Here is an 11,996-nt window from a genome sequence, read left to right on the forward strand (position 1 = left end):
ATCACATAACTGGTTTGCAACAACCTTCTCAAGGATTTTGGAAATAAAGGGGAGGTTGGATATAGGTCTATAATTGGCTAAAACATCTGGATCAAGAGTAGGCTTTTTAAGTAGAGGTTTAATTACTGCAACTTTAAAAGCCTGCGGTACATAACCAGTTGATAAAGATAAGTTAATCAGACTTAATATAGAGTTGTCAATTAAAGGAAAAACTTCTTTGAGCAGCCTTGTTGGAACGGGGTCTAGAAGACAAGTCGATGGTTTAGATGAAGAAACTGTTGAAGCGAGCTCAGAGAGATGTACAGGAGAAAAACAGTCAAAATATAAGCCAGTTACAGTGGACTCTGAGGCTGCTGAACTGGACAGTACATCTGAACCAGCTGTGGGGAGGAGATGGTGAATTTTTTCTCTAACAGAGACAATTTTATCTGTAAAGAAGCTCATAAAGTCATTAGAACTGAGGGCTAAAGGTATAGATGGGTCAACAGAGCTGTGGCTGTCTGTCAGCCTGGCTACAGTGCTGAACAGAAACCTGGGATTATTCTTGTTTTCTTCTATCAATGATGAATAATAGGATGTTCTGGCTTTACGGAGACTTTTTTTTATACGCCAATAAGCTGTCTTTCCAAGCCTTTAGAGATTCATCCAGGTTAGTAGAACGCCACCTTCTTTCTTGCTTCCTTGAATTTTGCTTTAAAACTCGTGTTTCTGAGTTGTACCATGGAGCTAGCCTTCTCTGACTCACTACCTTCTTCCTCAGAGGGGCCACAGTATCTAGAGTTGCACGCAGTGAGGCTACAGTACTGTCAACAAGATCATCAACCTGTGTGGATGTGAAGTTAAGGGAGCTGTTCCCTACTGCATTGATACATGGCAGTGGGCTAAGTACTGATGGGATTCTTTCTTTAAATTTGCTAACGGTATTGTCAGAGAGACACCTGCTGTAATGGACTTTTTTCCCAGATGCTGTGTAGTCCATGACTGAAAACTCAAATGATAACAGAAAATGGTCAGATAAAAGAGGGTTTCTGGGAAATACTGTTAGATATTCAATGTCAGTCCCATAAGTCAGAACCAGATCAAGGGTATGGTTAAAAGAGTGAGTGGGTTCATTAACATGCTGAGAGAAGCCAATTGAGTCTAATAATGAATTAAATGCAATACTCAGGCTGTCACTTTCAACATCTACATGAATGTTAAAATCACCCACCATGATAACTTAATCTGTGCTGAGAACTAACTCAGATAAAACTCTGAGAACTCAGATAAGAACTCAGAGTAAGGGGCAGGTGGACGATATACAGTAACTAGTAGGACTGGTTTTTGTGTTTTCCAGTTTGGGTGTGACAGACTAAGAATAAGGCTTTCAAATGAATTATGATTAACCATAGGCTTAGGATTTATTAATAAATTTGAGTGATAAATGGCTGCCCCCCCTCCTCCTCGGCCTGTGCTTCGAGGGATATGAACGTTAACATGAGTGGGGGGTGTTGATTCATTTAAACTAACATATTCATCCTGCTGCAGCCAGGTTTCAGTCAGACAGAGCAGATCAATGTTATGATCAGTTATCAGATCATTGACAAGTAGAGATTTAGATGAGAGTGATCTGATATTCAATAATCCACATTTAATTTTCCTGTTATTTGGTTCTGGACTAACAGTTGTGTTCATTTTTATTAGGTTTTCATGTCTAACTCCTCCTCTGTTCACTTTTGATTTATTATATTTAAATGTAGGTGGTCGGGGGACAGACACAGTTTTTAGGGGGTGAATGGCAGGCGACTGCTCTAAGAGGCGCAGAGAAGAGTGTAAGACTGCGGCTCTGCCTCCTGGTCTCAGCTCTGGTTTGTCCTGGCTTTGGCTTTCTAATAAACTCAGTGAAGTTTCTAGATAAGAGCGCAGCTCCATCCAGCGTGGGATGTATGCCGTCCCGTCTAATCAGACCAGGTCTTCCCCAGAAAGTCTGCCAGTTATCAACAAACCCACATCGTTAGCGGAACACCACCTCGATAACCGGCGGCTGAACGATGACAAGCGGCTGTACATGTCCCCGCTGGTCAGGTTGGGGAGGGGCCCAGAGAACACTACGGAGTCCGACATCGTTCTAGCATAAGTACACACCGACTCCACATTAATCTTAGTGATCTCCGATTGGTGTAATCGGGTGTCATTAGTGCCGACGTGAATTACAATCGTACTGTATTTACGTTTATCCTTCGCCAGCAGCTTCAGGTTTGATTCAATGTCGCTGCTCTGGTCCCAGGAAACATGTGACTATAGCAGTTACATATAACAGTGTAGAATGAATCAGTCCATCCAAAGTAGGGAAAGTCCATGTTGTGCTGGAGGAGAAAGCAGCAGGTGGGCAGAGGTGGAAAGATATAGAGACAGAGAGAAAGAAATGAGTCTACAAGAACTAAGCTTACCACAGAGAACAAAGCATCTCTACCTGCACATGTTAAGCATGTCTGTCTGAGTATCATCCTACAGTTAAAAACACCTCCGGACTCTGGGCTTTTCTTTTCTTTTTTTTTTTTTTTTGCGTGTTCTCTCTTTCCCCACTCCCATACACATGGCAACAGACAACAATGGTCAAATGGAGATAATGTGGCCAGAGCAGAAAAATGAACAAAGCACAACCGCTAAGTTTTTACCTTAGACAATGTAGGTTGTGTTTCGTCTTGTGAAAACTAAGTAGGAAAGTGGACATTGCCTTTCTCTGACTGACAGCATGAACCGGTCAGCGTCAGGGTGGGTCTGCTGTTGACTCCTGTGCGTCATGAGCGCACAGGTTTCCCGCGGACTGTGCCGACGTCCGTTCATCTGTCGGTGTGAATAACAGACGCGTTCAACTCATTCAATGACACGAATGAATCTTTAGATACTGACGTGAAATCACAGCATCGCCCAACTGTTGCATCTGTGTCTCCGACAAAATAAGCTGCTGACGCCTCACACTGATCACACCTGAACTCACGCTTTATTTGGGGAGATGGATAATAAATTAGTGATCATATGAGATTTTCAATCAGTTTGAATCTTATTTGTCGGGAAAAAAACGAAAAAAAACGCATTCCAACGCAAACCAACACAGCCATCAACAGCCCTGTTTGGCCGTCACAGCCGGCTGTTTTTGTCAGTGGCTCCGTGTCCAACATCAGATCTCTTGGTCAAATGGTGTCTCACGCTACCAAATGTCTGAGAAGATATTCAGATAGACTGAAGTTCCAGTGCCTGGGAGAGTGTTGGCAGCCAAAAATCACAGAGTCTTCCTCATACAAAAGCTACGAGTCAACACCAGAGGTCCTTGAAATAGAAGAACCAGAGAAATGTGAAACACCTCAGAGTGTAAAATCAAAGATTTCCGTCCCGTCTGCCACTAAAGCTGTGACTGACATTTTCCTGAAATGGTCCAACAAGACACCAGACATGGAAGAAGAGGGTGATGATTCTCCCCGGTCTGACATCTCTCTGGACGCTCAGGATGCAGCGTCTGATATTGTCCAAGTTATATAAGAAGATCTGCATTATGACAACTTTGAATATGTTGCTGGATGCAGTGAGAAAAGCATCTCTCCAACACCTCATTTTGATATGAGGTTAATTTTCAACAAGGTGAGAGAGTTTTTTGCCTCACAAGCCAGGCCTTCAGACGACACCACCGACTCCATCCAGATCTACCACAAATACAGATTTTCAAGGTTTGCCCAAGAACAATATGTAAAAATGGTGGCAGAGCTGAAGAGCAAGTTTAGGACAAGACGCTTAGAGTTCCTGGTGAGGCTCAAGCAGGGTGCATGGTTCCCTCAGCTGACACTCACTGAAGATGAATGTCTGATGCCAGGAGCTGTTCCAGAGTCTCCCAGGCCTACACCTGAAACTCCCAGTCCAACCAGCATGGTGTCAGAGGTCAGCATGAGGACCAAGAAGTCTACAGTTAATTCAGAGGTCATAAAAACGGATGTTGACAGCCTGTTTCACAAGTTACACCAGCCAGAGCATCCTGCAGCCAGCAAAACACTGGAGAACATCAAGGCCAGTGACGAGATCAGAAAGTTCTCAGAGGAACTGATTGATAAACTGTACGAACATCTGATGGCTGGCCTGACAGATCAAATTCCCATGGTTTCAACGGACAGATGTCTTTCAGACTCTGTCATCCCTGAATTAACCAGGAAGGCCACTCGGTCACCGTTTTCTCCTGAGGTTCTGTACGCCATTACAGAGGACTCAGTGGAGAAGTTCTTACAGAAGGTGCTACTGTGGATGGACAAAGAACCATCAGAGAAAACCAACTACAGTGAGGAGGTGTCTGGTGCACTAACTGACATCCAGGATGTAATCACAAAGATGCTGTCCACACCAGAAGAGGAGGACATCATGAGGCTGGAGTCCCCTGAAGCCAGAGACCAGCAGATCCCAACACCTTCTTATTTAAGTCAGACACCACCTCCTGAGGCTGCACCATCTGAATCCTTCAGAGAGGATGGCCTCAATGTCTGTGACCATGTTGATGGTCGTGAGTTGACCTCACCCAAGTTGGCTCCAGGAGAATCTCCTGAGAAACACTCTGAGCCTCCAGCAGTTTCTTCCCCTAGTCCCGAAGGACGTCCCTCCACTTCTGATGGATGTCCCCCCAGTCCTGAAGGATGTCCCCCCAGTCCAGTGTTAACCCCTGAGGAGCTAGGTAAGGGGCTCTTAGCAGAGTCAACTGATAGCTCCTCTTCTACATCAGATGAGATGACCAACCACCTCATGACTGCTCTTCTCCTGAGGCTCCTCACAAAAGTCCCGAGCAAAACTGACGGGTCCCAACAGGCAGTCGACATCAACGCCATCACCAAGCGTCTGTCAGACGCAGCACAGGATCAGGTCAACAACCGTGGCTCTTCTCTTGGAAAATCCAAGGACAAGCTGAGGAAAATCAACAAGGCCCTGACTAAAGACCTTCACAAGGAGTTTGGCTCTCCAGAAAAACTACTGGAGGCCGCCGTAGCATCAGACGACACATCTTTTGATGATGCTCTTGTGAGGTATCTAGAGATCCACCTGAATGCCATCCTCAGTCCAACCAAGAAGTCCAAAGTTGCCCGGTTTTTCTCATCTGTGGGGAAGGCTTTAATCAAGCCCTTCACGTGGTGCATCAAGGGCAACTAACAACCCCCCTGTCCCTGATAAACTGTCAGCCCGCTGTAAATCTTTTGTGGTTTACAAGTCAAAATGTCCGCAGTGAGAAATGTCCAGGCCTGCACGGTGTCTCAGTGCTCAACACCGTCCCCGTGCTAGCATGGGTTTACTCCGGGTGCTCCGGTTCCCTCCCACATTTTAAATAATAAAAAAATTCAAATTCATAATCACATTTTGATTTCAGTTGTGTTTTCCTCTGCTGTCAAGTTCACAAGGTATAAATATTTAATTCAGGTTGATTAGGACTGAAAATGTGAATGTGTGAATTAGGTGTCTGTTTAATTTTCACATCATTACAACAAGTTGAGCCTCACAGTAGAAGATGTATATTTTGTCTGATGGAATTAACCACAAGACATGTAACGGTCTGTGTGTGTGTACAATACTGTGTGCGCCCACGTGCATTTGTGCAAATTGGTCTACTAGAACAAACTTTCCTAACGGTGTGTATGCTTAATGAACACTCTACTACAGTGGGTTGGGGTTAGGGTTTGCTGCTGCTCTGGTAAGCTACACTGGGAAGATCACTTGACCCCTGCTCTCTCAGCTTCTGCAGTGATTTACAATATCTGCTCAGTGTTATGTGGCAGATCCCATGTGCCTTCACAACTGACTCGGACTGGCTTACCCTTCTTTGTGACCTCATCAGATGCTTTTTTTAAAACATTGATAGGCACACCTCTGTCGTCTTTCTTTTCCACTGTCTAGGCCTCCTGTAAAATGATCAAAATCAATAAAATGTTTTTACTGATATGTAAGGTGATGATTGTAACACCTCTACCTGCACATGTTAAGCATGTCTGTCTGAGTACATTACAGTTACTTTCTGGCATCGCCAGTATATAACAGGCCGGCCAACAGATTTCATCATCATATATATTGTGTTTTACAAGTCAAAATGTCATAGTTTCAGTTTTTTTTAATGTTTTCTTCTGCTGTCAAGTTCACAAGGGTATAAATATTAAATACAGGTTCATTATGACTAAAAGTTTTACTGTGTGTATGCATCAAGTGCGTATGTTTTATTGTGTTGCGCAAGTAAAAGTTACACAACACAATAAAGTGAACGTAAATCTGTTTGACACAGACCCTGTGCTCAAAAACTTGCCTCCATCACTGTCTAAAACATTCACAGAGTTGGTTCATTAAATGTCAATAAACTAGGTTCATAAAAAGATTTTGTGTTTTATAGACCATATGGGTTACTGGAGCATTGTTTTATTTCAAAGTGATTAGTTTTGATCAGAGGCTTCACATAATTATAATGTAAAGATGATTTCAGCTAACCATCGTAAGTCAGATATGTAGTGGGATATTTTTATGAAAACATCTGTAACTCTTTACAATACTGGTGCACTAGTATGCATTCATTAATGCTTTACTAATGCACAGATTGTGATGAGTTAATGTGTTAATTTTTCCAGAACTAAGTCATGAATTAATGTTTACTACATCAGCAACTGATAAAGAGTCTATCTGATTAACAAACTGAGTCATATGAATTGGTATTAATGAAGTATGCCTTCATGTATTAATTCCTGGTTGAAGCTTGTGGCCCAGGACTCAGAGGCGGGACACTGAGAACCTGCAGCCAGGTCCTGCTGGTTCAGTGGTAGCAGTTGTAAATCCTTCAGGTTCTGGTTCTCCGCACAACTTAACTTCCTTCAAACATGTTCTCTTGCAAATATCCACAGACCTCAAACATTAGTGTGGATGTGTGGCCTGTTAGGCAGTATCAAAACCAAAAAACCACAGACACATACACTATATTGCCAAAAGTATTCGCTCACCTGCCTTGCCTCGCATATGAACTTAAGTGACATCCCATTCTTAGTCCACCCTTTGCAGCTATAACAGCTCCAACTCTTCTGGGAAGGATGTCCACAATGTTCAAGAGTGTGTTTATGGGAATTTGTGACCATTCTTCCAGAAACATATTTGTGAGGTCACACACTGATGTTGGACGAGAAGACCTGGCTCTCAGTCTCCGCTCTAATTCATCCCAAAGGTGTTCTATCGGGTTGAGGTCAGGATCTGTGCAAGGCCAGTCAAGTTGATTCACACCGAACTCTCTCATCCATGTCTTTATGGACCTTGATTTTTGCACTGGTGCACAGTCATGTTGGAGGAGGAAGGGGCCATCTCCAAACTGTTCCCATAAAGTTGGGAGCATGGAATTGTCCAAAATCTCTTGGTATGCTGAAGCATTCAGAGTTCCTTTCACTGGAAGTAAGGGGCCAAGCCCAGCTCCTGAAAAACAACCCCACACCATAATCCCCCCTCCACCAAACTTTACACTTGGCACAATGCAGTCAGACAAGTACTGTTCTCCTGACAACCGCCAAACCCAGACTCGTCCATCAGATTGCCTGATGGAGAAGCGCGATTCGTCACTCCATAGAACGCGTCTCCACTGCTCTAGAGTCCAGTGGCGGCGTGCTTTACACCACTGCATCCAACGCTTTGCATTGCACTTGGTGATGTATAGCTTGGATGCAGCTGCTCGGCCATGGAAACCCATTCCATGAAGCTCTCTACGCACTGTTCTTGAGTTAATCTGAAGGCCACATGAAGGTTGGAGGTCTGTAGCGATTGACTCTGCAGAAAGTCAGCGACCTCTGCGCACTACGCGCCTCAGCATCCCCTGACCCCGCTCCGTCAGTTTATGTGGCCTACCACTTCATGGCTGAGTTGCTGTCCTTCCCAATCGCTTCCACTTTGTTATAATACCACTGACAGTTGACTGTGGAATATTTAGGAGCAACTTGTTGGACTTGCACAGGTGGCATCCTATCACAGTACCACACTGGAATTCACTGAGCTCCTGAGAGCAACCCATTCTTTCACTAATGTTCGTAGAAACAGTCTGCATGCCTAGGTGCTTGATTTTATACACCTGTGGCCATGGAGGTGATTGGGACACCTGATTTCAAATATTTGGATGGGTGAGTGAATACTTTTGGCAATATAGTGTATGTACTTAATAATGAATTAAAAGTCAGATGCCTCTCCAAGTAAAATCAGAACATAGTGATATCTTAGCAAATCATTAGCTACTACAGAAATTCTCACTCTTGATACATCTGACCGTGAAAGATACCATACAGTGTTGGGGAAAAAGTTAAATGGTTGTGAGGGGGTGATTGCTATGGTTTCCCCTGTGTTAATATGAGGGAACTAGTGGAGATATTGAGGTCGAGGAATAGTGCAGCGAAGAGTGTGAAAAGAATCACAAGGGGAGTAGAGATAGATAGAAACTGAGGAAAAGGAGCCTCCAAAGGAGTTGTTGTATTTTGGATTTCTGAGATATAATGTAGGAGAATTCAGACCAAAACCTACAAGGTGTTTGAATTATCAGGAGAGGGAGTGAAGCCAGAAGGTTGTAGCTGTGGAGGTAATCAGAGTGTAGCTTACTGGGGGTGTGAAGTGTTGTAAAAAGAGATAGAGGTGCAACAGATAAAAGGTGAAGGATACAGTTTCAGATGCTGAGGCGGTTGAAGCGGCTGTGGCTCAGGAGGTAAACCACTAACTGGAAGGTCAGTGGTTTGATTCCCAGTGTCCTTGGGCAAGATACTAAACCCTGTATTGCCCTTGATGTATTGTGAGTGAGTGTATGGCAGAAAAGCACTATGTGTGCAAAAATAGCTCTGTATGAGTGTGTGTGTTAGTGTGTGTGTGTGTGTGTGTGTGTGTGTGTGTGTGTGTGTGAATATTGCTTCCATTGTAAAGTGCTTTGAGTGGTCGAGAAGACTTTAAAACTATAAACAGTAAGTGCAGTCCATTTACCATTCACATAAAACAGAAAAGGTAGAATTGATGGCAAACACTTGTTATGGTGAATAGCTCCAATAATTTGTCTGAAGATGGAAGAAGAGACAGAGAGCAGACATAATCTGGAAATATAGAGGCTTTATTCAGAAAAGCTAATATAGATGGAGGCAAAGATGACCCTATTCAGACACCCTCTGAATAGGGTTGCCACCTTCACTGTGGTGAAATAAAGAGCGGAGATACTTTCTCCCTAAGCTAGAAAAATAATATAATTTAAATGTGTAGGCTATGTTTATGAATTATACAAGGTAGATTGATATGGTTACTTATGTGGCTGTTTGAAATTGTGCATTGTCATATTACAGTAAAACTTAAATTAGAAGCAGAGTCCCAATTAAAGGCTGAGTCCCTTTTAGTGGCGTGGTGTGACTGCACAGTCTATCAAATAAAAGCCAGGTTCTTTGGATATATTGTTGCAAGAGAGAGAACGACGCTGCAAATAAAGATTTAGATAACTATGGTAACCTTTCATCCTTTTTAAGGTTAGCTGCCGGGATTTTGATATGGTTCTCTCTCTCACTCACTCTCTCACTCTGTGTGGGGGTTTAGCCTAAATGCGCTGTCTCTCTGACCTGGATCAAATGAATGATTTGTAATGTTATTTGATAGCCTGGTAATATTTAAACAAGTAATATTCATACTGGTTTAATTAATCAGTTTGATAGCATTTCCATCTTTGCTGTGCTTGAGTTTTGTGTGAAAGGATTTAAAGGCCTGTCCCATGTAGATGCCTGTCCCAAATATAGGCCAGTTGAGTTCAGTGACAAAGCAAATAAAAGCCTGGGCTATAATGTTGGTTATCAGTCATATCTTTTCTTTCTTTTGATAGCCACAGTGAGAGAGAGACAGGGAAGCCAGGGAGAGAGGGTGACATGCAGCAAAAAGCCACACTTTGGACTTAAACCCAGGTCGCTGTGGTTAGGACTAAGCCTTTATGGTATGTGTTTTACCAGCTGGGCCACCAGTCTGCTGACGTCATGTACTGAGTATTCTTCTGTCTAGTTTCTGTTCTGCCTGTGGCCTCCTGCTCCAGTGCTTCTGCTATATTCCCATGATCCCCAGCCCCATTCCTCCTCCCTGTCCACTGGCCCCTGGGTTAAATATGTAAATGAAGTTACTTGTTCTGTTTCCATGAGATGCATGTGTTTTCTCTGGCTTTATTCCAGCTCAGTTCCCCTCAAGCTTCTGTTTTGCGACCAGAGTTGGATCTTCTGTTTGTATCACCCATGTTTAGTTTCCTGCTGCCTACCTCTAAGTTTTGCACAGTCTCTTTTATTATAGCACCTTCATAGCACTCACCGGCCTCTGTCTGCATTTGGGTCCTGAAAAATTTCAACTGTAACAAAAAAGAGCTCTAAGCCGTGAGGCTACATCCTCATTAATGCTGCGTTCCATTTACCTCAGAGGATGGAGCAACAAGTCCACAGATAGAAGTTGGACAGGACTGTGTGTACGACTGATGAGACAAATGACTCAGTCGTGCTAGTAAACAATACATCACTACAGCTTTCACTTGTGTTGACGCATGGAGCAGCCATCTAGGATTTTGACGTTGGGGCTGTTGAGGTTCTTCTGACTTTCTGAGTCTGAAATCTGACCTCAGGAGGCGTTCCAGCTTAAATTTCTTTTTTCCTCTTAGTGAGGTCACCAAGCAGGCAAAGCGAGGGAGAGGTAGGGATGGGATGTCCGAGGTGTGTGGATAGGTCTTCACAAATCCTCTGCCAGAAATTGTTGACCGGCGTTCAGTGCCAAAAAGCATGCAGATAATTATCTGGTGTGTCATTCTTGCAGGTTGCACATCTGTTAGTATTTGATACCCATCTGGAACATCCTTTGTCTTGTGTAGTGTGTTCTGTGGAGAATCCAGTTGAAATTTCTAACTGGGACAAGATTCTCCCTACTTCCACTCAGTTTGTGGACTGGACCACCAGGGAAGACAGGACCCTGAACCTTCTGTATGCTGATGTTAGAGACATGGTGATTCTACCTACCACATTACTTTCTGCACATTTTCTACTCACTGACTGTATTTATCATCATTACTATTTATTGTAGTTTTTAAATTCTATTTTTACTTCTTTGCCCCATCTGTCCTAACTGTGTTCAATTGTAACAAAGCAATTTCTGTTTCATGAAGGTTTTTCTGAGTTTGATTCTGATTCCCTGAGGTGTCTCATAACTAGTAGATTTTACACTTACAACTAGGCAGTTACAACTGGACCAAATGTGGCGAGGCTAAAAGGAAGTCTAAGTCATAAATATTAAAAGATTAGTAATTAAAAAAAAAAAAAAAAAAAAAACCGACAACGCCACCTAGGTTTGAGAGCCTGGGACTCTAACAACGCAGGTTCTTAATTTAAAATCAGGGTTGAGCAGAGTTAAAAACCAAGAGTCCAATCCAGAGTGTACATAAAATTTTTTATTAAAAAAAATAAATAAAAAAATATTAAATAATAATAATAATAATAATAATAATAATAATAATAATAATAATAATAATCCAGCCCAAAGTCTCACCCAAGGATCTCACAGTCTCTGGATCTTCTCCTTCTCCAACCAGCTGAAGCGACAGGTGGAGGGTGGAGCAGGCCTCAGGCCTCCAGACCTCATGCACAGGAGACAGAAGAAGAAACACTCGGGATCAGTGGTCAGATAAAATAAGCTAAAACCAGAGGCGAGTCTTGTTTAAAATCCTTAGTCCGTTAAAAAGAGATCGAAAGGGTACTTAGCTGAAAGCCCACGGCGCTTCCCCTCGACTCTGACCGGTGCTGGAAGTCACCCTCCTCTCCACCTGCAGTCCGTACTCCGTTCCTCGGGTCCCACGATCCGGCGCTCGATCATCCCTTTTCCCGGCTGGAGTCGTCCCGCCGAACCGACGCGGCTACTGCGTTTCAGGTGGCTCTCGCAGCGGTGGCGTCTCCTGCTGCTGCTGGCTCGGGTCCTTTTCCGTTTTCCCTCTCTCTCCTTTACGGCCG

Source organism: Trachinotus anak, unplaced genomic scaffold (genome assembly GCF_046630095.1).
Source record: "Trachinotus anak isolate AG129_WGS33_773 ecotype Australia unplaced genomic scaffold, CSIRO_AGI_Tana_v1 ptg000028l, whole genome shotgun sequence".
Classification (NCBI taxonomy): Eukaryota; Metazoa; Chordata; class Actinopteri; order Carangiformes; family Carangidae; genus Trachinotus; species Trachinotus anak.